Source organism: Onychomys torridus, chromosome 11 (assembly GCF_903995425.1).
Source record: "Onychomys torridus chromosome 11, mOncTor1.1, whole genome shotgun sequence".
NCBI lineage: Eukaryota > Metazoa > Chordata > Mammalia > Rodentia > Cricetidae > Onychomys > Onychomys torridus.
Window position 1 is genome coordinate 53,733,494 of NC_050453.1, and position 23,617 is coordinate 53,757,110.

Sequence of the window (23,617 nt, forward strand, 5' to 3'; positions counted from 1 at the left end):
CATTCTTGTAACCATCAATCTGCTTTTGTATAAAACTGACTCATTGGACATTTCCAATTCTGTGTAAATAGCAACAAGTTCATTCAGCTACATTTGCTTCCATATATGTATTTGTCACTATCACTTTGAATGCCATGCCTCACTTGATGTTTTAAACTGTTTCTTAAAAATCTTTCAAGGAAAGTATTTCCATGTGATTTAAAAATCAACCGATTACGTTCCTTTCCATGAGGTGCACGTGTTATTCTATGGTTGCCTCTGGTTTTATCATGTCTGATATCATTTTGATTATTGTGTGAAGTAAGGTGGTAGTTGTGTTTCTCTCCTGTGTGACTAACTAGGTGTTGAAAGAATGTGGGAAAAATGTATTAATGACACAAATGTTATTTTTTTCTAAGAGTTCCACTCTAAACAGAAATAGAAAAATGATTATTAATAATCACTAATAAAGCACACTTTTACATCATTAATTGGAAAAATTAATGTGAGGTGTCTTGATTTTCTAGCAACTTAGACAAAATTTTTGAAAGTACAAAGTATATATAATGATTACATTGTCATAATTAAGTTAATATTTAAAGAAAATTATTACTTCAAAAATTTAAGATTCTATCTTTGGTCCAGAACATTGACTTCTGATATTTTTTGGGAGCAGAGGAAGAATCCTGCCCTCCTCCACCACAGATTCCAAATGCCCAAGTGATGGAAACCATAGTAAAATACTGGGATGGAGAAAAAGTATCTGTTCTTTGTCGAGACAATTACAGAATACAGGACACAGAAGCAATGCTGTGCAGAGATGGAAAGTGGCAGTCATTACCACGCTGCATTGGTCAATAGCTATGACTTATTTTACAATGATAATTCTGGTGTAGGGGAGGATATTGAAAAACGAGGGCATGACATAATACTGTGGAAAGTTTGTCTTCATTTTCCAATGTAAAATTTTATCTAGGCTTCACTCTTTCATTTGTGTTCTTCATATAGTGAAAATTCCATGTTCCCAGCCCCCTGAGATAGACCACGGATCTATTAAGTTACCCAGATCATCAGAAGAAAGGACAGACAGAGTGGAGTCCAGAATTCATGAACACGGCGCTACACTCACTCAGCTATGTTTGTGATGATGGCTTTAGGATGGCTGAGGAACACGGGGTAACCTGTGACATGGGAAAGTGGAGTGCTCCACCTCGCTGTGTTGGTGAGAACAACATGAAAATTGAATTTCAGTTTTAGAACAAGTTGTTGTTGTTCAAATCTTAAATGGCCTTATAATAAAAAACCCTGAGCCAGATAATGGGGTGAAAGCTGAAATATCCAAGAAGCAGAGCAAATCACAGCCACCACCTCTTACCTCACCAACTCTTCAGCCTGAAAAGCCTTACCCACTAGGCCTCTAGCCAAATGGGCTTACTCAGCCAAAAAGGCTCCAGCCTACAAAGCCTCTAGCTGAAAGAGACTCTCCTGCCGAAAAGTGTTTAGTTACTCTTTCCTCACGCCTTACATACCTTTCTCAGCCCTGTCATATTACTTCCTGGGATTAAAGGCCGGTGTGATTCCCAAGAAAAGGCATGGGATCTCAAGTGCTAGATTTAAAGGTGTGTGCCACCACTGTCTGGCTCTGTTTCTCTCCTAGACTTAGTCAATCTCACATAATCCAGTGCGGCTTTGAACTCACAGAGATCCAGACAAATTTCTGCCTCCCAAGTACTAGGATTAAAAGTGTATGTCACCACTACCTGACCTCTATGTCTAATCGAGTGGCTGGCTCTGTACTCCAATCTTCAGGCAAGTTTATTAGGGTATACATTATATCATCACATTTCCCCTTTTTTGTCTAAAATAATAAAAGGTTATAACTAATATAAGAAAAACTATGCACAATAAGTACAATAAGTTTATACAATATGTACAGTCAAGAATTACATTAATGGACTGGAGAGATGGCTCAGAGGTTAAGAGCACTGGCTGTTCTTCCAGAGGTCCTGAGTTCAATTCCCAGCAACCACAGGGTGGCTCACAACCATCAATAATGAGATCTGGTATTTGCTTTTGGCATACTGGGATATTGTATACATATTAATAAATCTTTAAAAAAAAAAGAATTACATTAACAATGTTCAGTCCATTAACATTTGATAGATTCAGAGCAAAATTTCCATTATTTATCCTCTTTTTGTGAGTGCGAAGTGCTGTACCTAATTCACTTTCTATCCTAACTTGTCTTACCAACTAAAAACTGTCTTTTCATGTCTCTCAAACTTACACACTTTATAAATCTTTAGTGAGATTCTTTTCTGAATTTGTTAAAAAGCAAAACTGTAACTATAACTATCTATCTTCAATAACTATCCTTCCTCTCAGGGACCTGAGAAGGAAATAATATTACATAAGTAATCAGGAAGTGAAAACAAGCAACTACCAAAAATGTGTGAAATGACAGAAACAGCTGAGTACCTGGATGGTCACTCAAGATTTCTCTGCAATGTTGAGACATCTGTCTTAGGCCTACAGGCCTAGCACATCTGATAGAATCATATGTGGAGCAGAATTTTCTAAAGGGCTATCCTATCTTGTCTTGACAAGGTTCAGAAGTCCTTTCTTTTGTATCCTGCTTGTCCAGTTTGGTCAGCAGTTGAGGCCAGGACACTTTCTTGCCCAGTGGCTAACTTGCCACAAAGAAAGTAAACTCCCTATGTAGTTTTTTCAATGTCCATTATCTTCTGTGATGTAGATGAATTTCCAAATGGTCTTGATAAATGAAAAAACATAGTGCCAGATATAGGGGTGAAAATCTGAGAGATCAGGGAAATAGGGAAAGCTACAACTAACCTCACCTCACCAACTCCACAGCTTCCAAAAGCAAGCTACTTCCTGTCTACCCATGCCTATATGCCTTGTTGTTCTGCCATCCAAATTGCTCTCTCTGTCCAGCTACATCACTTCCTCTTCCTGCCCAGCTCTGCCACTTCCTGTCTATCTGTACAGACCCCCAGATCTCCATGGTTAACTAGTGTTGAAATTTAAGATGTATGCCACCATGCCTGGCTCTGTTCCCAGTGTAGCCTTGAACTCACATAGATCGACAGATCCCTGCCTGCCAAGTGATAGGATTAAAGGCATGTGCTAACACTGCATGACATTTGTTTACTATAGTAGCTGGCTTTTTCCTCTGATCCTCAGGTAAATTTTATTGGGAGACACAGTACATTGGGGAACACAATACATCACCACATTTCCCCCTTTTTTTTTTGTCTAATAAAAAATGAAAAAAAAATTTGTTAAAACTAATGTAAGAAAAACTATATACAGTAAGTACAATAACTATATACAATATATATGAGAAATAAATACGTCAATAATTCTTAGGCCATTTGCATTTGACAAATTCAGAGAAAATATTCCATTATCTATCCTATTTTGGTGATCCCAAAGTATACCTATTTCACTTTCTATCCTATCTTGTATTACCAATATAAAACTATCCAAACTTACACACTTAAAATCTCTTAGTGAGTTTCTTTTCTGAATTTCTTAACAAGGAAAACTTTAACTGTAACTATCTAATCTTCAACTCCTTCAGAGACTCAAGAAAGAAATAATACTACCTACTAAAACAGGAAGTACAAACAAGTGACTTCCAAAAAATGAGTTATGACAGAAACAGCGAGTGTGGGACGTCTTTCTATACACGGTGAATATGTGTTGCTCTGATTGTTTGATAAATAAAATGCTGATTGGCCAGTAGCCAGACATAAAGTATAGGCAGGGCAAGCAGATGAGGAGAATTCTGGGAAGAGTAAGGGCTGAGTTAGGAGTCACCAGCCAGACACAGAGGAAGCAAGATGTCAAGACAGAACTGAGAAAAGGTACCAAGCCATGTGACTAAACATAGGTAAGAATTATGGGTTAATTTAAATAAAAGAGCTAGTCAGTAATATACCTGACCTAATGGTGAAGCAGTTAAAAGTAATATAAGCTTCTGAGTAATTATAAGTGGGCTGCAGGACTGTGGGGGCCAGGCAAGACCAGAGAAATATTCAACTACACTCTAAAGTATACTGGTGCTGTCTAATTGTCAAAAAAAAAAACTATGGCTTTGTTGTTTTTGGTTTTTCAAGATGGGGTTTTTCTGTGTAGTTTTGGTGCCTGTCTTAGATCTAACTCTGCAGACCAGGCTTGCTTTGAACTCACAGAGATCTGCTTGGCTCTACCTCCTGAGTACTGAGATTAAAGGCATGCGCCACTGCTGCCTGCCAGAATCTATGTTATTAAAACATCTTAAATGCCATAATCTGTAAACCTCTGAAGTGTTTGATGATGACCTATTTGTCAAAAATATATTTCTGTCTGACCTTTAAAACATACCTAATATGACTACAAGTTTGATTATAATGGTGACTAAACAATAACTTACATTTCTTTATATCCTAATTAGTTGATAATAACTTTTAAGAACAAGTAATTTTCATTACATTGTTAAATCAGCTGCATAGGTACAATACTTTGAACAAGATTAGAAATATATGTACAGTATTTTCTAAAAAAATTAATCTCAAAATTGTATCAATATATAAAATTTGTATACAATATACAAAGTCCAAATCAATGTAAAATATTTAAAATTATTAGTTGCTTTCTACCTTTTATCTTTCATATCCATACTCTCTGTTTTTTTTTTTTTTCTTTTCAGAGTAGATTCAATAATCTACCCTTTGTCCATCATGTCTATATTTTTTTCAGAGAAGATTCAATAATTTACCTCTTATCTATAGCCTCTTTTTTTCTTAAACAAGAAACCTGAATTCAATGCCCTTTGTAATCAAGCACCCTCAACAGTGACAATTATCCATAACCCATTGAAAGACCAAAAAACACACACCCCACCTCTTGGGAATGTGGGTATCATGGTCTTAAAATTACTTCCTGCTGTTTGGAGGTGAAGGCATCTTTAGGGGATCTTGAAAAGAATGTTTTGGGGATAATTGTCAAGTCCTGGGAGAGGTAGTTATATCATTTGTTCTACAGTCTCTGCATAATGTGGAAGTGAAGGGCTTTCCTCAAGTCCTTGCTCGAGTAGTCTATGAGGCTGGATCATCTTAGCTAGCCATCTCAAAATTGTCCTGAGCTGTTTGTAGTCAAAAGCTGATCTTTGGGTGGTGTTTGTTAGCTTAGTTGTGTTATTATTGTCCTGATGGTATCATCATTGTAGGACCCCAGAATCTTTTTGGAGACTCCAGAGCTTGAATTGGGTCAGATTATTCCTTTTCTTGGTAATTTTTTCCAGGTAGATCTCTCTTCTTCTTTGGGTACTTATTTGTCCAAGGTCTTTAAATTCCTCAAGATGGTTGTTTTTGTTTTCCTAGAATGACAAAAACAAAACCCTCCCCCAACCATAACTTTAAGAAGTTTCCAAATCTAATCTTTATCAGTTTTGATTTATGGTTTCACTTGAATTTTTTGTTCTCTCTTTTATAGCTGTTCTATCATCCAGAGTAGTATGTTTTTTGTTTTTTTGTTTTTGTTTTTGACAATAGTCATTAGCTTCTTTAATTGCTCTGGGAAGGAGTTTCCTTGCAATTACAGGAAAGGGCTGAACAGAATTTGACATGGGGGCCTGTGAGAGGTCTCTCAGGGCATTTCCTGAGGGCAAAGGTAAGGAAAAACCTTGTCAGTTGCTTGTTGATCTGTATTCCTTAGTCCAATGTCTGCCTTTGCCATATCTTTTGTATAATCCAGAAGGGAGGGGCATTCTGTTGAGATTATTCCTTGAAAAAACATTCTAGGAATGCCCTATTTACAGTCCCTTCTTAGGTGACCTTGTTTACTTCAATTAAAACATCTGACATTACTATTTTTCTTCAAACCTCTGGAAATCACCTCTCCTATCCAAGCATCATCATGTTCACAAGATTCAACATTCATTGTATCTAGGATCTGTTCCTCCAAGGGTGCTGATCTTGCCTTTAATGGCCTAATTACCCTTTTACATTGTGCAGTAGAATTTTCAAAAGCCAGAGATTCAATTATTATCTGTCTAGCTTCTGAATTTGGTAACATTCTATTTACTGCTAAGGACAGCCTTTGTAAGAAATCAGTGAAGGTTTCTTTTGGGCCCTGTATAACTTTTGTAAATGACTCAATTTTCCTTTCTACTTCTTCAATTCTGGCCCAAGCATTCAAGGTTGCCAGTTGGCATAAAGCCAGGGTGTAGTCATCATATAGAGATTGCCTTTCTATATTAGCATAATCTCCCTCTCCAAGAAATTGGTCTTGGGAAATTTCCATACCTCTAGCTCTACTTCATTGTTCAATGGTCTCGGCCTCATCCTTCCACCAGGCCCCCCATTGTAATTGGAGGTCAGCTTTTAAAACAGCTATAATCAAATCTCTCCAGTCTTGAGGGATAATTCTATTACAAGTTGATCACAAGTTTGACATCTGCCTCACAAATGGGGAATACATACCATATGACACTATAGCTTCTTTGAATCTCCTGAAATCTAACACATGCACTGGAATCCAGTCAGATCTTACACAGCCTTGAGCATTTGGCAGTTCCTGTAAGGTTGCTGAATAGATTAAGGTTGGCTGTTTGAAAGCCTTAGGCTGTTTCTCTGTAACCATATAATGCAATGCTGAGATTGGTTCACCTTTAAATCTCTCTCTCAGGGTCTGAATTTCTCTATGATCTGTTTTAACAAGTTTTTCCAAAATTTTTATCTTGGCACTCACATTGAACAACTTTTTAATGATAAAACAGAATTGATCAACTAAATAATATTTATAATTGATATTATATAAATTCTATCTACATTAATTATCCTCTCATTTAGTTGTTCAATTTTCACACCATCAACTGTATTGTCAAACAAAGACAAATTCCCTCCATTGTAAAAATATTTCCCAATTTCTTAATGTGAGGAAAAATTCTCTTTTAACTAATTTCTCCCTAAGAAATCCCAATTGTCTCACCAAATCTGTTGACAATGATGATTCAGATTTGAGGCCGACTGCTTCTTCATAGAACAGTAGAAACCTGAGCATGTTTCAAGGCAGCTACGTAGTATGGAAGCACCCAAGATGGGGATCCAGGGAGAGCCCATAACCCACCAGGAGAGAAGAAGCCAAAGAGCCAGTTATCTGCAAGTGGAAGCCAGACAAAGCGGCTAACCCCTAAGGTTTTTAGAGACCAAAAAACTACGGAGTTGGCTGCAGAGAGGCTGCAACAAGAACTTAGCCATAAAGAAAAAAAATCTCATTATGGAAGCTGTAGCATGACCCAGTGAGTCATACAGTATATCCTTTAGTGTAGTGGGTAGCCATCCCAGCATTGGCCTGGAAGTTCCAACCCCCACTGAGGCTTTGGTAATGGTCACGCCCACAAGGCGGGGCGGAGGAGGAAGCGGAAGACGAAGGATCGGGAAGAACTCACTCTCTTGGTTCTGGGACGCGGGACGCTAGAGGTGGACCGAGCAGAGTTCTCCAGAGAACGCTGCCGAACTACCCTATACTTTTGCCAGACTCTGCGACCTACCCCTTCATTTGTAAGTTACCCCACAAAATAAACCTCCCTTTTAACTACGTGGAGTGGCCTTAATAATTTCACCAATACTTTAGTCTGTATATCTTCACTTGCAAATGCTCATTGCAATGAGTCATTGGTCTTGTCAGAGGCCTCTGGCTTCTGCTACATTATTGATCCTGGGCCCTCACTGGGACTCCTCTTAGATATTCTGTCATTGCCCTGAGTCATGGAGGTACTGCAGCTTTGGATCTGCAGGACCAGTCCTTTCATGTGCTCCAGCAGTTCATAGATGGGGTAGAGGCTTCAGTGGGCCAACTCATAGCCCTTGTTCTGAGCCTGGATGGTAGCTAAGTTGGTCAACTAGTCTGCTCTTCATCCTCACCACCACAGAGAGCTCTCCAGCACTGCCTCAGCTAGTTCACCCAATTCAGCAGGCAGCAAGGGATGGGGCCAGTTCTCCTCTCACTATCTCGGAGCCAGCCTTGTACTCCACACTTTGTGGCCAGGTCTACTGTGTTACCCAGGCAAGATGCAGGGTCCACTCTCCCAGGAGCAGCAGCCTGTGAGGGGCAGGAACTGCTCTTCCACTCTCAAGACCCAAGGACCAGCTCTCCTGCCTGTCACATGTGGCAAGGGGAGAGTCACTACAGGATTTCCTTAATTCTCACATTTTGAATTAAATATAGGGGAGTTTTCTGAGTACATGCTGAGACTTAATTTATAAGCACAGAAATTTCCCAAATTGCTTCCATTGGTCATTTACTATTGAATGTGAACTATATATATTTGATGTACGAAATATTTACATCATGTCTCCAATAAAACATCAGACTGCTCAAATCCCTGTATGCAGATCATTTGCAAGTGAAACACTTCCTAGTGTGTTCCATGCATTTGTTCTTTCTTTAATTTATGTTTGTTTTTTGTTTTTTTGTTTTTTTCCTTTTGCTTTGGGGGAAATAGTTCTCAATACTCTTATTTTGGTATGTATCTTTTATTGTTTCTGAGCATACAATTTGATTATGCAATCTCTAATAGTTTCCTAACTACCTGTTACTGAAGTCACCTTAGGTATTTGTACATGTCTATCATCCTTTACTAATGCTGACATTTTATACTTCAATGGAGTCTGGAAACTGTTCTTAACTTTAAAGTCAATTTATAGTTCCCATTTCCCCATGTTTTATTGAAGATTCTTTTAGCAATTCCTGTTACATATATTGAGCACCATTCTCAAATGTTAGGTTTCACCTCAAACATAAATACAATTGTGTGAGCAGAAAGATCATCTATACACACCCTTTAATTTACTAGTTATTTTTCTCCTAAACTCTTAATTTCTATTTTTATTTATGTAATGAATACAGGCAGTTATTCTTCCCGATGAACTCTCTATTAGTAAAAAATCCTCTTTATCTTCTTTTATCTGATGATGTCTTCATTGCTGTCTTTACTGGAAAGGCTCACAGCACAGGACCTAAACTTTAAGGCTGACACTCATTTCTTTCCTTTCCTATAGCCTCCATGGTGGTAAATGGGAAATCACTTTCCTTTGGATCTTGATCCAGTGTAACTAGTAATGATTTTATACTGATTTTTTCAAGATGTTTTCTTTAAGCAGTTTTAATACAGGTATCTGAATGAACCTCCTGGGATTTGCACTGTTTGAGTTTACTCAGCTTTTAAGTATGCACATCTATGCCCAACTTTTTTCATTTTCCTTCATGCTAAAATATTTTCTTTGGATATTGACCATTTCATTTTTCCTCTCAACAGTGTTAGAGTTCAGTTCAGTTTCATGATGCTCCTGTTGAAATCTTACTCAACTAAACATTCCATCAGTATTTGATTTCTATCTTTACCTGTGGCCTCAGCAGGACAATCAGCAGTCCAAAAGAGAAACAAATGGTACACAGCCTTATGCAGCTAGTTGAGTCCTGAATTTCTTAACTAGAATTCTCAGTGTCCTCCCTCTTCCTACATTATTTACTCAATATATTATGTCCAAGAATTCCAGTTGTACTTAAGAAAAGTACAATCTATAGATACCTATACTTACTTTTCCCCTGTCAGAAATACAGAAAGCCTCATTCGCCTCCTGTGACTTTATAAGCTTTAATTTCTTGTCAGTGAATGTGTGCATCTAAAACATGAGAATCTAAAACATGATAATGAAAATCAGGAATATGTAGAGCAATAAATACTCCAGTATCTTGTAAACAGAGAAATTCTGCCTGTCTACACTGGAGTCTGTGTGCTTAGCTGTTAAGACAGTTACTAGCACTGGAAGGCTTCAGAGCAGACATGCTTGTTCCTGTTAAGTGCTTTAGATGAGAAGGAAGGAAGAACGTAGAACTCTGTTTAAATGATTGGAATTTCTTCTAGTAATCATTTCTGTAGCCAGAAATCACTAAAGTCTTGTTTAGCACTGTACTTTCATTGGTTATGCTGAAGTCTGTACTTTGATTTGATCTCTCAAACATTCAAGTGTTGTGTTCTTAGATTCCACAGGGAAATGTGGGCCTTCTCCACCTATTGACAACGGAGACATCACCTCCTTCCCATTGTCAGTATATGCACCATTATCTTCAGTTGAATATCAGTGCCAGTACTTGTACCAACTGCAGGGCAACAAGAAGATAACATGTAGAAATGGAGAGTGGTCAGAGCCACCAAAATGTTTATGTAAGTACCTCATTCTCATAGATCACAGGAGATTCAGTTTCATGACATGGACATTTTTTCTGTTAAAAAATGACAGTCACAGATTAAAGGACTGTTTTGTTTACTGCTTCACTGACAAATATCAGCATGTGATTTTATATTTTATTTTATATAAAAATAGTTGACAAATATAATTATGCATGTTACTCTTTATTATTGAATTTTTACTAATGTGTATAGATGTCTGTAAAACTTGGTGTGAGCATGTTATTTCCATACTCCTTGTCTCAGTCAGTGCTTTGTTGCTTTGAAAAGTCACCATGGCCCTGGCAACTCTTATAAAAGGAAGTACTTAATTGGGGATTGCTTACAGTTCCAGAGGTGTAGTCCATTATCAGCAGGGGAGGCAGGGAGCATGGTGATACACAGCAGACATGGTGGTAGGAAAATAACCTGGAGTTCTATATTTGGCCCTGAAGGCAGTAGGAAGCTATAGACACTGGGCCTGGCTTGGGTTTTTGAAACCTTAAAAGCCCTTCCCCAGAGACACACTTCTAACAAGGCTACACCTACTCCAACAAAGCTACAGCCCCAATCCTTTTCAAGCAGCACCACTCCCTGATGAATAAGTAATATATGAGCCTATGGAGGCTGTCTTAGTTAGGCTTTCTATTGCTTCAACTAAACACCTTGACCAAAAATAAACTGGGGAGAAAGGGGTTTATTTGGCTTACACTTCAATATTGTTGCTTATTATTAAAGGAAGTCAGCACAGGAGCTCAAACAAGACAGGATCCTGGAGGTAGGAACTGACGCAAAGGCCATAAAGGGATGTTGTTTACTGGCTTGTTTTTCAGGGCTTGCTAAGCCTGCTTCCTTGTAGAACTCAGGACTGTCAGCCCAGGATGGCACCACCCACCATGGTCCCTCTCCCACTGATGACTAGTTGAGAAAATACCTTACAGTTGGATGTCATGGGGGCATTTCCTCAACTGAGCTCCTCTCTCTCTCTCTCTGTCTCTCTCTGTCTCTCTCTCTCTCTCTCTGTCTCTCTCTCTCTCTCTCTCTCTCTCTCTCTCTCTCTCTCTCTCTCTCTCTCTCTCTCTCTCTCACACACACACACACACACACACACACACACACACACTCACTCTGATGACTCCAGCTTGTGTCAAGTGTCAAGTTGACATAAAACATCAGCCAGTATAGAGGCCATCCAAATTCACATTACCACACCTGTATATACCTTGCAGTTTTAAAATCCAGTGTCCTTCATATAAGCTTCCCTTAACTTACATTAAATCCTCTAGCTTGTATCCATCACCATCAGGCATTCAAGAGGAAATTCAGGTTTTCTTTCCACTGTGTGAGAAAGAACACAGTGTTCTTTCCTGTGTTTGGCTCATTTCACTTAATGTTCTTGAATGCCTTTTTCTAACTAAAATAATAAAAATTACCTATAATGTCTGAAAAATATTTAACATGAAATGTATCACATTGTTTTTAGACATTCATCTATTGGTGGGCATCTAGACAGTTTTTTTTTTATCTTAGTTTCTGTGACATATCAATGTGCAAAAGTATACATCCAGATTGATTAGATTTCATTTCCTCTGTGTACATAGCAAAAAAGAGATATAGAGATTATATATGGAAGATCTATTTTTAAATTGTTATGAAATCTCCATACTATTCTCCACAGTAACTGCACAAACTCATGTTCCCATCAACAGCTTCCAATTTCCTTTTCTACTATAAAATCAGGAGCATTTGTGACTTTTAAGGGTTCTTCTTTGTAATGCCATTCTAACTGGGTGATACTTGGAACTTTGGCAGTGAAATAATAGCTAATGATATTAAGCATCTGTTTTCCCCTCACTGGCATATATATTTATTCTTTTGGAAATTGTCTGATAATTTTACCCAGTTTTAGGTGGCTTATTTTTCTTTTTAAAAGTTTTTTTGAATTCTGTATTTATTCTTGACATGGAAAACACCTTACATGGCATATGAACCCCTGACAATGAACACCTGACAACCATTTGCTCCAAGTCGACAGGCAGCCATGCCTTAATTGTATTGATTATGTTCTCTGCTGTACACAAGTATTTAATTGTGATCTACTCCTTTGGTCAAGATTTGCTTTTATGTCTTATGTTTTGAGATTCTAGCCATTCAGTGTCCAAAACCAGTAAAGTGTTACCCTCTTGTTTTTCCTTGTGTGTTCAGTGTTTTTGTTCTTACATTTGTCTTTGATCAAATTTGAGTCAAGTATTTTCCAGAATGAGAGACAGGAATCAAATTTTAAGCATGTCCACATGGATATCAATTATCCTTGTATCATTTATTGAATATGCTGTAAGTTCTGTTATGTTTTGGAAACTCTATTCCTATCATTTATCTGTAGATGCATACATCAATTTTCAAATCTCTTTTCTCATTCATTGGACCCAGTGTCATGGTGTTCTGGTTACGGTGGGGCTCCTGGTGTATATTAAATACAGTATTATGATGTCTCCAGACTTTATTCTTTTTGTTCAGGTCCATTTGTTTACTCACTCTATTGTACTTCCACCAATCTTTAGATCCTCCTTTGTACTGTTATCCATCCCCTTGCTCCAAGTCTCCACGCACTCTGGGCAGTCTTGGGACCCAGGGGAGAACGTAGGTTGGGGGTCAGAGAGCTGTGAATAGACAAGTGCAAGGAACAACGTGGAAATGTGCATCTGGGGCAGCTTGTTTATTGGGGTATCAGGCTAGTTTATATATAGTTTGAAGATAAAGGAGCAAGCAAAATACACCTAGTTTGTATACACAGGTCAGATTGAAGGCAGGCAGGCATTTATCAGTTCAAATACCCAAAGGTCCCCAGGCAGGACGGACGGAGTACAAGGAAGGAACATATAAACAGAGAAATGCAGCAGAGGTAGCTCATCCCTTAGCTTTATTAGCTGACAGGCTGTCAACCGAATCACACATGTTGGCACCAGCCTTCTGGTGAGAAGGAAAAGACTCGCTGGCTTTTAAAACAATGTGACCTTTTGCCCCCATGAAGTGGATCCAGATTTTTCAGCCTAAGTCAGGAATGAATGCCTGACTTCTACTACAAAATCTCAGAAAGATTTTGGCTTACAAGCACACTCCACTATCTTGTTTGATTCTGTAAATCCACATATTGGCATGAAAAATGTTATTAGGATTTCACTGAGTATGTTAATTGCCATGGAAAACATGGACTTTTAAAAATTAATACTAATTCTTACAACAAATTAATATACAAATTTCTCCATGGGGGGGGAGGGGGCTGGAGAGATGGCTCAGTGGTTAAGAGCAACACCTGCTCTTCCAGAGGTTCTGAGTTCAATTCCCAGCAACCTGGCTCACAAACACTTATAATAAGATCTGGTGCCCTCTTCTGGCCTGCAGGGACACATACAGGCAGAGTATTGTATACATAATAAATAAATAAATCTAAAAAAAAAAAATGCCTTCAAAAAAATTTTCTCCATTTTTACCTTTTCAGATTCTATCAGCGGTTAACTGATTGTTATGAATGAAGTCTGTGACTTTATTGCTAGATTAATTTTTTGATTTTTTTTTTTTGAGCTGAGGATTGAACCCAGGGCCTTGTGCTTGCCAGGCAAGCGCTCTACCACTGAGCTAAATCCCCAACCAAATTTTTTGATGTTACTGATAACAAGATTACTATTAATTCTCAGGAAACAATGAACTGATTTTTGTATAATGATACTGCATATCACTCCTTAATCAGTTTTGTTTTCAGTTCTTATATTTTGGGTGAGTCTTTGGGATTTACCATGTATAAGAATAAAATGATTTGACTTTATCCTCACTAATTGTATATTTTATCTTCCTAATTATTATATTTCAAATTCTGATACTGCAGTAAAAAAGATTGGAGAGAATGGACACCTGATACTTATTGCTAATATTATAGTCATTTTTTCATTTATTGAAAACAGATAGTCTTTCCATACAATATATCCTGATTAGAGATTGCCATTCCTCTATTCCTCCCAATTATCTCCCTATCTTCCCTCCTCTCCAGATCTACTCCCTTTCTGTCTCTCATTAGAAAAGAAGAGGCTTCTAGGAGATAAAAAATCAAGCATGACAAAATAAAATAAGATGAGGCAAAAACTTTGTATAGATACTGGACATGGCAACCCAACCAGAGGAAAAGTGTTCCAAGAGCAGGCAAAAGAATCAGAGACCCACTTGTTCTTATAGTCATGAGTTCTGTAAAAACATTAAGCTAATAGGTATAGTATATGTGCAGAGGACCTAGTTTAGACCCGTTTAGGCCCAGTGCTCGCTGATTTAGTCTTTGTGAACTCATTTGGGACTTACTTAGCTGATTCTCAGAATCTTGTTCTCCTGGTGTCTTCCATATCCTCTGACTCTTACAATCTTTCCAAAGCCTTTTCTATGCTGTTTGCTGAACTCCAAGGGGAGGGATTTGATGGAGACCTGCAATGTAGATTCTTTCTCTTCATAACCTATGGCTGTGGGTCTCTGCACCTTTCCTATCTGCTGCTGGAGAAAGCCAATCTGATGATGCATATAGTCATTTCTTTAGGGTATTTTTACATCCAGCAAGGAGATAGAACTGGGTGTGTCACGTGTACATACCTTTTGTGGCAACTTTTTAATGCTTAAATTGTTCAGTCATTTTTATCCTAAAGATACATATAGTTTTATCACGTGCTTTCTCTGTATCTATTGAATGATCACTTAACTCATCATTCATTCCTTTGATGTAATGCAGTACATTATTAATATCTATGGGTTGAATTATCCTTACTTTCCTCGGAGGCCATAAAGTTGATTCTGGTGGACCATCTTTAAATATTCCCACAGAAACATTTTTAGAAATTTAAATAAACTGTAAGAAACTTGAAAATAAATTGCCTGTACAGTTCATCTGGCCATTTGTTGAGTGATGGTCTTATTTCCTTGGTTTTAAAGTTGTCTACATCTTTATAAATTCTAGGTATTAGTCCCTTGTCTGAAGTGTAGGTGGTTAAGATTTTCTTCTACTCTGTAGTCTGGATTTGCTCTGCTGAGTGTTTCTTTTGCTGTATAGAAACTGTATTTTGAAGTAGTTCCAATTAACTAATTGGTGTTAGTTTCTATACTTCTGGAATTCTATTCAAAGAGTTGTCTATCCTGGGGTCTTGAATTGGATGCCCTATTTTTTTCTTAATGTTTCAGTGATTCATGTATTATGTAAGGTGTCTGCTTCAATCTGAATGGATTTTCATACAAGATGAAAGATGAGTCTGATTTCATTCTTTTATGATTAGAAATCCATTTTTTTCCAGCAACATTTGTCAATGGGCTCTCTTTCTTGTGCATGTTTTTGCATTCTTTCTCCAAAATTGGTAGTTATAGCTGGTCTTCTATTCCTGTCCTTTGTATATCTATGCTATTGACAGTGTCTTTATCTCTATAGATCTAGGTTGTAAATTGAGTTCTGATATTGGGATCTCTCCTTTGCATTGGTTTTTATCCTTTTGTCATTATATAGGATTTCTATTTTTTTTAGAAATTTCAAATTTTATTTTATTTTATTTTTTATATTTGTGTTTTAATTTTATACATCAGCCATGGGTTCCCCTGTCCTTCCCCCCTCCTGCTCCTACCCCCACCTTTCCACCAGCCCCTCCCCTCCATTCCCATCTCCTCCAGGGCCAAGACTCCCCTGGGGATTCATTTAAACCTGAAGGATTCAGTACAGGCAGGTCCAGTCCCCTCCTTCCAGGCTGAGCATGTGTCCCTGTGTAAACCCAAGGTTCCAAACAGCCAGCTCATGCACTAAGGACAGGTCTGGGTCCCACAGCCTGGATGCCTCCCAAACAGTTCAAGCTATTCAATTGTCTTACTTATCCAGCGGGACTGATCCAGCTGGGGGCTCCAAAGCCTTTGGTTCATAATTCATGTGCTTCCATTCGTTTGGCTATTTGTCCCTGTGCTTTTCCAATCTTGGTCTCAACAATTCACACTCTTACAGTCCCTCCTCTTTCTCTACAATTGGACTCTTGGAGCTGCATCCACTTCCATCAGTTATTGGATGAGAGTTCCAGCATGACAGTTAGGGTGTTTGGCCATCTGATCACCAGGCTAGGTCAGATCACGCTTTCTCTCGACCATTGCCAGCAGTCTACAGAGGATGTATCATTGTGGATTTCTGGGGACCTCTCCAGCACTCTGCCTATTCCTGTTCTCATGTGGTCATCATTTATCATGGTCTGTTACTCCTTGTTCTCCCTTTTTTGTTCTTGATCCAGCTGGGATCTCCTGCTCCCCTAAGCTTTCTTTCCCTTAAACCTTGCCCTTCATTACTCCCACTCTCGTCCAGGTTGTTCATGTAGATCTCATCCATTTCTCTGTCATTGGGTGATCCCTGTCTTTCCTAGCGTCCCGTTTTCTAGGTAGCCTCCCTGGAGTTGTGTAGCAGTCTAGTCATCTTTGTTTTACATCTAGTATCCTCCTATGAGTGAGTACATACCATGTTTGTCCTTCTGAGTCTGGGATGATTTTTTCTAGATCCATCCATTTGCCTGCAAACCTCATGATGTCATTGTTTTTCTCTGCTTAGTAGTACTCCGTTGTGTATATGTACCATATTTCCTCTATCCATTCTTCAGTTGAAGGGCATCTATGTTGTTTCCAGGTTATGGCTATTACAAACAATGCTGATATGAACATAGCTGAGAAAATATTTTTTTCTAAACCTATAAAATATAACATTAGAATTTTCATTAAAACTGCAGATTAATTTTTATATTATATCTATTTGCAAAACATTAATTCTGAAATAGCTGAAGCAAATTTTGCTTTGTTCTGTTTTGTTTTCCGGACAGGGTTTCTCTGAGTAGACCTGGCTGTCCTAGAACTCACTCTGTAGACCATATTGGCCTGGTACTCACAGAGATATGCCAGCCTCTGCCTCCTGAAATCTAGAATTAAAGGCATTAAAACAAACTTTTAAGAGAAGTTTTGCACCTTTATTTGACTCTTCTGTATACTTATTTTTTGTATCTTCTATTTTAGTGGGATTCATATGTATTTAATATATGATGTTGGTAGATATATTTCATTTTTGAGTGTTGCTCTCTCTAGAGCACATTTAGTTAGTTAGCTTTGTTAGATATGCATTCATTCAGTTTTTCATTTGTCAGGCTTTATTTTTCATTGGTTGTTTGGTTGGGTTGGTTATTTGACTCCAAGTTGATACATCTCAATGAACTTCTCAACAGTTAGAATTGCCATTTGGAATGGTCAGGATTTTTTTCCTAATGACATTTTTTACCTATTTTAATTAACTTACACAGCTGTCAATTTCCAAATATTTGATGTGAATCTGTCTCAAACTGTATCCTGTCCATAATTTTTTCAGCCATATTCCTCATTGTATTTTTTTTTTTACTTCTTTAATTATTTTTCTATTTTCCCTTGGAAATAATTGTGTTTTTAAAAGTTTTTAAAATTTTTTTCAACTGACTTGTTTATTCATTCAGTACATTTGGAGTCTTTTATTATTGGAGTAATGGAACTATGGAGGAGTTTTGTTGCCCTCCATTTTTTACATATTTCTTGCACTTTTTTGCACATCTGCTGGATGAATTTTTTCTATACTATATACATGGAGACTTTCTTAGTAGGAAGCTCTCTACTGGTGATGTATCTTGGACTACAGTACAGGAGTTATTTCTGTGTACTACTTATGGTTATTTGCCTGTAATTAACCCCTTTGGGCACAATGTGAACCACTGTTTCTGTGAATTATACTGAAACTGTGACACTTATCAATTCAGGTCGGGTGTGGAGACAGCTCCGGGTGCAGGGTGCTTGTTGTGTCAAAACTCCTACAGTGGGTGTGGTAGCTCATGGAAGATGATGCAAGTTTTCTCAGAAACTGTGATTGGCAGATCTGCTACTTGCAAGGGGTATTTTTCCAGGAACCCTCAGCAGAGGGAGGTCAGTAGGATTCTCCTCTGACTAGACAGTAGCATGACACCAGATGCTGCAATGGGAAATGGTTATGCGAATTTGGTCCCCACTCTGTAGCACTTTGTCCCAACCTTTATAGCAATGTATAATCAGATGTGTTGTGGGGCAGGATGGCAGCACCAAAAAAATTGGTTGGAGACAGCATGAACTTGGACATTAGGTCCTCTTGGTTTTCTAGCAATGTAAAGAAGGACAGGGGACAGTGCAGTAGTTGCAGATGCAGCTTCCCAAGCAGGTTAGTCACTTATCTAGTGTGGTAATTTGATAGATTTGTTTTTAAAACTATGAAAATCAAATTCATAGTATACTAATCACTATCCATAGTTACAACCTTGTGAGTAAATGATGATCTTATGAAGGTGGTTATGATTTGGCTTTCTAAGAGCATTATTTTTCATTACACTCATGGCAATGAACATTAGATCTGAATATTATATTCATATCAAGGTTCAAATTTTTTACATTTGCCCAATACCTGAATCAATGAAAATAAGCATGAATGTCCTGAAATCCAAGTGTCTGATTTCATTGACTTTAGGAATCCTTGTTGTTGAAATATAATTATCACATTAAAAACATTTTTGACAGCATTTGCTATTCAATACAAATTAATTCTATATGCAGGTTTAATACAGACAGGTTTTTAAAAACTTTAAGAAATAATGCTTGAAAACTGAATCGCTGTATGTTTACATATTAATAAACTTTTGGTATTTTTTCTTTCAGATCCATGTGTAATATCAGAAGAAATTATGGAAAGACATAACATAGTTCTCAGATGGATAGAAAAGCCAAAGCTATATATCCAATCAGGAGACTATGCTGAATTTCAGTGTAAATCTGGATATAGTCTGACAAATACAAGTTCTCCATTACGTACAACTTGCATTGATGGTCACATTGATTATCCCACTTCCTCAAAATAGGTTATTGGTTCAAAGGATGAATGAACCTTTGTTTGGAAATATGCATGCACATTACTATGATAGTTTCAGTATAAGTTTGAAGTATTGTTTAACTAATTTCTTCTCATAAGTATAAACTTGTGGTAGTACATGGTGATTAATTTGGAACCTAAGAGACCACTGCTACAAATGCAAAGCAGCGCATTCAAAACTCTTAAAGCAGATTGGGCTGTGCGCTAGCACATTAGCCAATGGTAATAAAATAGATATAACTTCCACAGTGTCTTTTTCTACCCATCACTTTTCAAAATCTCTCCAGTCTTCCTCAATACATTTTGATCTAAGGTTCTGATTCCTGGTGAACAGAAGTCATATGGTTTCATCTTCAAATTAGTATTATCTCACAAATACATAATAATCAAGCTGTCATGCTTAACATTACTACTGAATATTAGTAATTGCCAAATACTATTTTTGTGTTAATAAACAAATGTAAGTAACTTTTTGTGATGAACTTCTGAATATGTTAATTTGGCACGTTGAAATGTTAAAGCAATTATACAAAGCAACTAAAACTTAACTCAGTATAGGACTTTGCCACTGATATAAACCTAGAAATACTCACTATAACTGATAAACAGGCAAAGCACATATATTTGTGCACAAATTAATAAAGGAAAATAACAATAAATGCAATCAAATTTATAAAAAAGGGATTAGTGTTAAGAGTTGCTATTTAATATCATTAAAAACAGATTCTAGTTTACAGTGGATGGGCATGACTTATTAACTTGATGATAGTGAAAAAGTAATAATTATTTAGCAAATACTGCTAAGATTTTATCTTTATTCTGGGCTTTCTATATGTAATATGATACTGTGAAAAAGTAGCAGTAACTCATCATAGTTCCTATTTGGCCAAGGTAACCAGGCAACATTTCAAGCCTCATATTTGTTTACTCTGCTTAATAGAACATTGGGTATTTAAAATGGATCTAAACTGGGTGTTTTCAGTGTATCTAGGCCACCAGGATGTAATTAAGTGTAAACTGAGGAGTATTAATCTTTAGGTTTATATTTTAGTACCTCTACCAGGAACATAATAGGTTTTGAACCATAAAAACAAGTTGTTTTAAGAAAAGGATGTCTAAAGACATTTTTAACTTTTCACATATGGAATCTTTAAGAAGAAAATATACATATAAATAACATGGTCAAAATTGAACAAATATTTATAACCTTCTATTATATGAAATTGGATAGTTGCCAGATCAATAATTCAAACATCAAGGAAATGAAACTAATAAAAATAATAAACAAGAGACATTGTGTTTAACTGTAACACTAGTGAAGACAGTTGTCTGTCAGTACCACTATAACAATTTACCATAAACTACGTGTGTCAGCTTAAAACACACTCATGTCATGAAGTTCTAAACTTTAGAAGCCAGTGGACGACATATCTAAGATGATGGCATGAGATTTGGCATCTGACATTGCCTTCTCTTTCCTGAGTTCTTCGGACTGACGGCATCTTGGCAAGGAAACAGTCTTTGGTTTCTTTGTAATGGAAGTAATTCTGAGAGTCAGGAAAAAATCTCCTAATGCAATCTCCAGTAAAACCATTATCTTCATCATCATGAAGGCAACACAGAAGACACATGTAAGTGTTGTGGAGAACCCACATTAAGACTACAGAGAGGAATGAGAAATGCAGTCCATGGCTATGGGAAGCAAAGGAGATTGTGACTAACAGCAGACAAATTAGAACTTAAAACTAAAGAAGATAATAAAGGAAAATGAAGGTCATTGTGTAATGATAAAACCAATTCTCTAAATATATATAAATATAAACTGGATATGTGTTGAACCAACTTGATATAAAAACATATATATAGGCATGACCGAAGAAATGAACATAGGGATAGAAACCCCTCTGGTCTTCATACTGCTATTTTAACTGTGGATTGATCAGATAGACAGAAACACAGAACAACAACATTAGACTTGAATGACATGTTAGACACATTGTCTTGATCTTCAGAATTGTATGACTTCACCAACATGTAAAACCAAGCTGATACACATCATATTCCTAATGAACTTAAGTAATCAAACCTGTCAGACATATGCATAGCACACTACCTAACAAGACTGGTATGCACACCCTTTCCAAAGGTATACAAAACATTCTCCAGGATGGATCATATGCTACACAATGAAACTCATCTTTGAAAATAATTAGATTTTCATTCCTACCTTTTCACAATCCCAAACCCCTGTCATATGATGATCAGCATGCATATGCGCATTTCACAGCCCTGGCTCCTCCATCCCTGACTGCATGAGAACTTGCATCTAAGTTCCTGGTACACTATAAGAAGCACTCTGCTTACCCTCCCTTAACTACTGAGACACTAACAATGTCATCTGAAGTCCTGTGCTGGCTGACAGTCTGGGTACCCACTCACTCACACCTCCTTTTTTCTTTCACCTCCCAACCTTAGCATCTCAGTAACTTTAGTGAGACCTTATTTTATTTTAATTGAAAATGTATTTTCATAAAATCTATCCTGATTATGATTTTCTCTACCCTAACTCCTACCAGATCCTAACACAGTGCTACCCACCTAACTCCATGCAACTTCTATTTCTTTGCATTTAGAAAGCGGACAAACAACAAACAAAGAGGGAAAAATCAAATACACAAAACAGAAAAAAGAAAACATACAAGAAACATACATACATACATACATACATACATACATACATACATACACATATACACAAAAATAAATCCCATAAAACCATAATGTGGGCTGCCCCAGTTGCAGACCAGCAGGAAAGACTCCTCTGAGCAGGCTTCCCAACCAAAATCCCCCATCTGACCTTGCAAGCCACAAGACCCACTCCCTACCCCAGACCAACCCATCCTTCTGCAACCTCAGCTGCTTCCTGAGACACAGAATCCACCAGCTCTGATTGGACCAAGAGTATCTCCCTGAGACACAGAATCTGCCAGCTCCAATTAGACCAAGAGCTATGACTGGACCAAGAGTGGCCCCAGAGACACAAACACAACAATCATAGATTGGAACAAGAACAACTTCCTTAGACACAGACACCTCTTGCACCTGTTAGAGGAAGAGATGGGCAGATGCTAGCAGTTCTACAACAGCAAGACCTGACCATCACAATGCAGTAGAAGTAGAAGAAAGTGTCCTTAAAATAACTTTATGAAGATAATAGAGGCTTTTAAAGAGGAACTAAAAAATTCCCTTAAAGAAATTGAGGAAAAGACAAATAAAAAATTGAAAGAAATCAATAAATCCCACAAAAGAGGCCTAGAAAATCAAGATAAAGAAAAAAGAAAAAAGAAAGAACAGTTTAAGATCTGAAAATTGAAATAGAAACAATGATGAAGACACAAACTGGGGGAATTCTGGAAGTAGAAAATATGAGTAAGTTAACAGGAAGTACAGATGTAAGCATAACCAACAGAATGCAAGAGATGGAAGAAAGAATCTCTGGCATGAAGTGCGGCGAGCCCCGGCCAGCGGGGAAGAAAGCCACGACACAGGGATTCTTCTCCAATCACGGTTTATTGAAGCGCTGCTTGGTTGAGGGAGAGCTGGAGGTGAGGGGCCCCGACCACGGCAGTTGACGGGCTTTTATGCAGGATGTGGGCGTGCTCTGCTGGCCTGATACACTAGGCGGATTGGGATTGGTGCATTGCTGTTACTGGGCGGAGTTGAACGGGAGAGCCGACGTGGTAAACAACCCAGGGCTCCGCCCTGGGAGGAAGTCAGCGCCATCTTGTGATGGCGGATGGAGTTTCGGGAAACCGGCCGTCACAATGAAGGATACAATAGAGGAAACAGATTAGTCAGTCAAAGAAAACACTAAAGCCAAAACAGTCACAACACAAAATGTCCAGGAAGTCTGGGATACCATGAAATAGCCAGATCTAAGAATAATAGGGATAGAAGAAGGAGAAGAATACCAACCAAAGGTACAGAAAATGTATTCAACAAAATCATAGAAGAAAACTTTCCCAACTTAAAGAAGTAAATACCTATGAAGATAGAAGAAGCTTATATAACACCAAATAGACTAGACCCTCCAAAAAAGTCCCCTTGCCACATAATAATCAAACAACTAAACATACAGAAAAATAAAGAATATTAAGAACAGCAAAGGAAAAAGGCCAAGTGACCTATAAAGGTAGCTGCATCAGAATCATACGTGACTTCTCAACAGAGTCTCTGAAATCAAGCAGGTCCTGATCAGATGTAAGGCAGACACTAGGAGACCATGGAGGTCAGTCAAGACTACAATAACCAGCAAAACTTTCAATCATCATAGACGAAGTGGACAAAACATTCCAGACAAAACCAGATTTAAACAATACCTATCCACAAATCCAGCCATACAGAAAACACTAGAATGAAAACTCCAACCCACAAAAACACAGGCAATAGAT

At 37.7% G+C, this 23,617-nt stretch overlaps 1 pseudogene; it reads left to right on the forward strand.

The window, feature by feature from the left end:
* The window catches only part of LOC118593187, a 65,950-nt pseudogene extending 46,795 nt beyond the window's left edge, over positions 1 to 19,155 (forward strand).
* Positions 19,156 to 23,617: the final 4,462 nt, after the last annotated feature.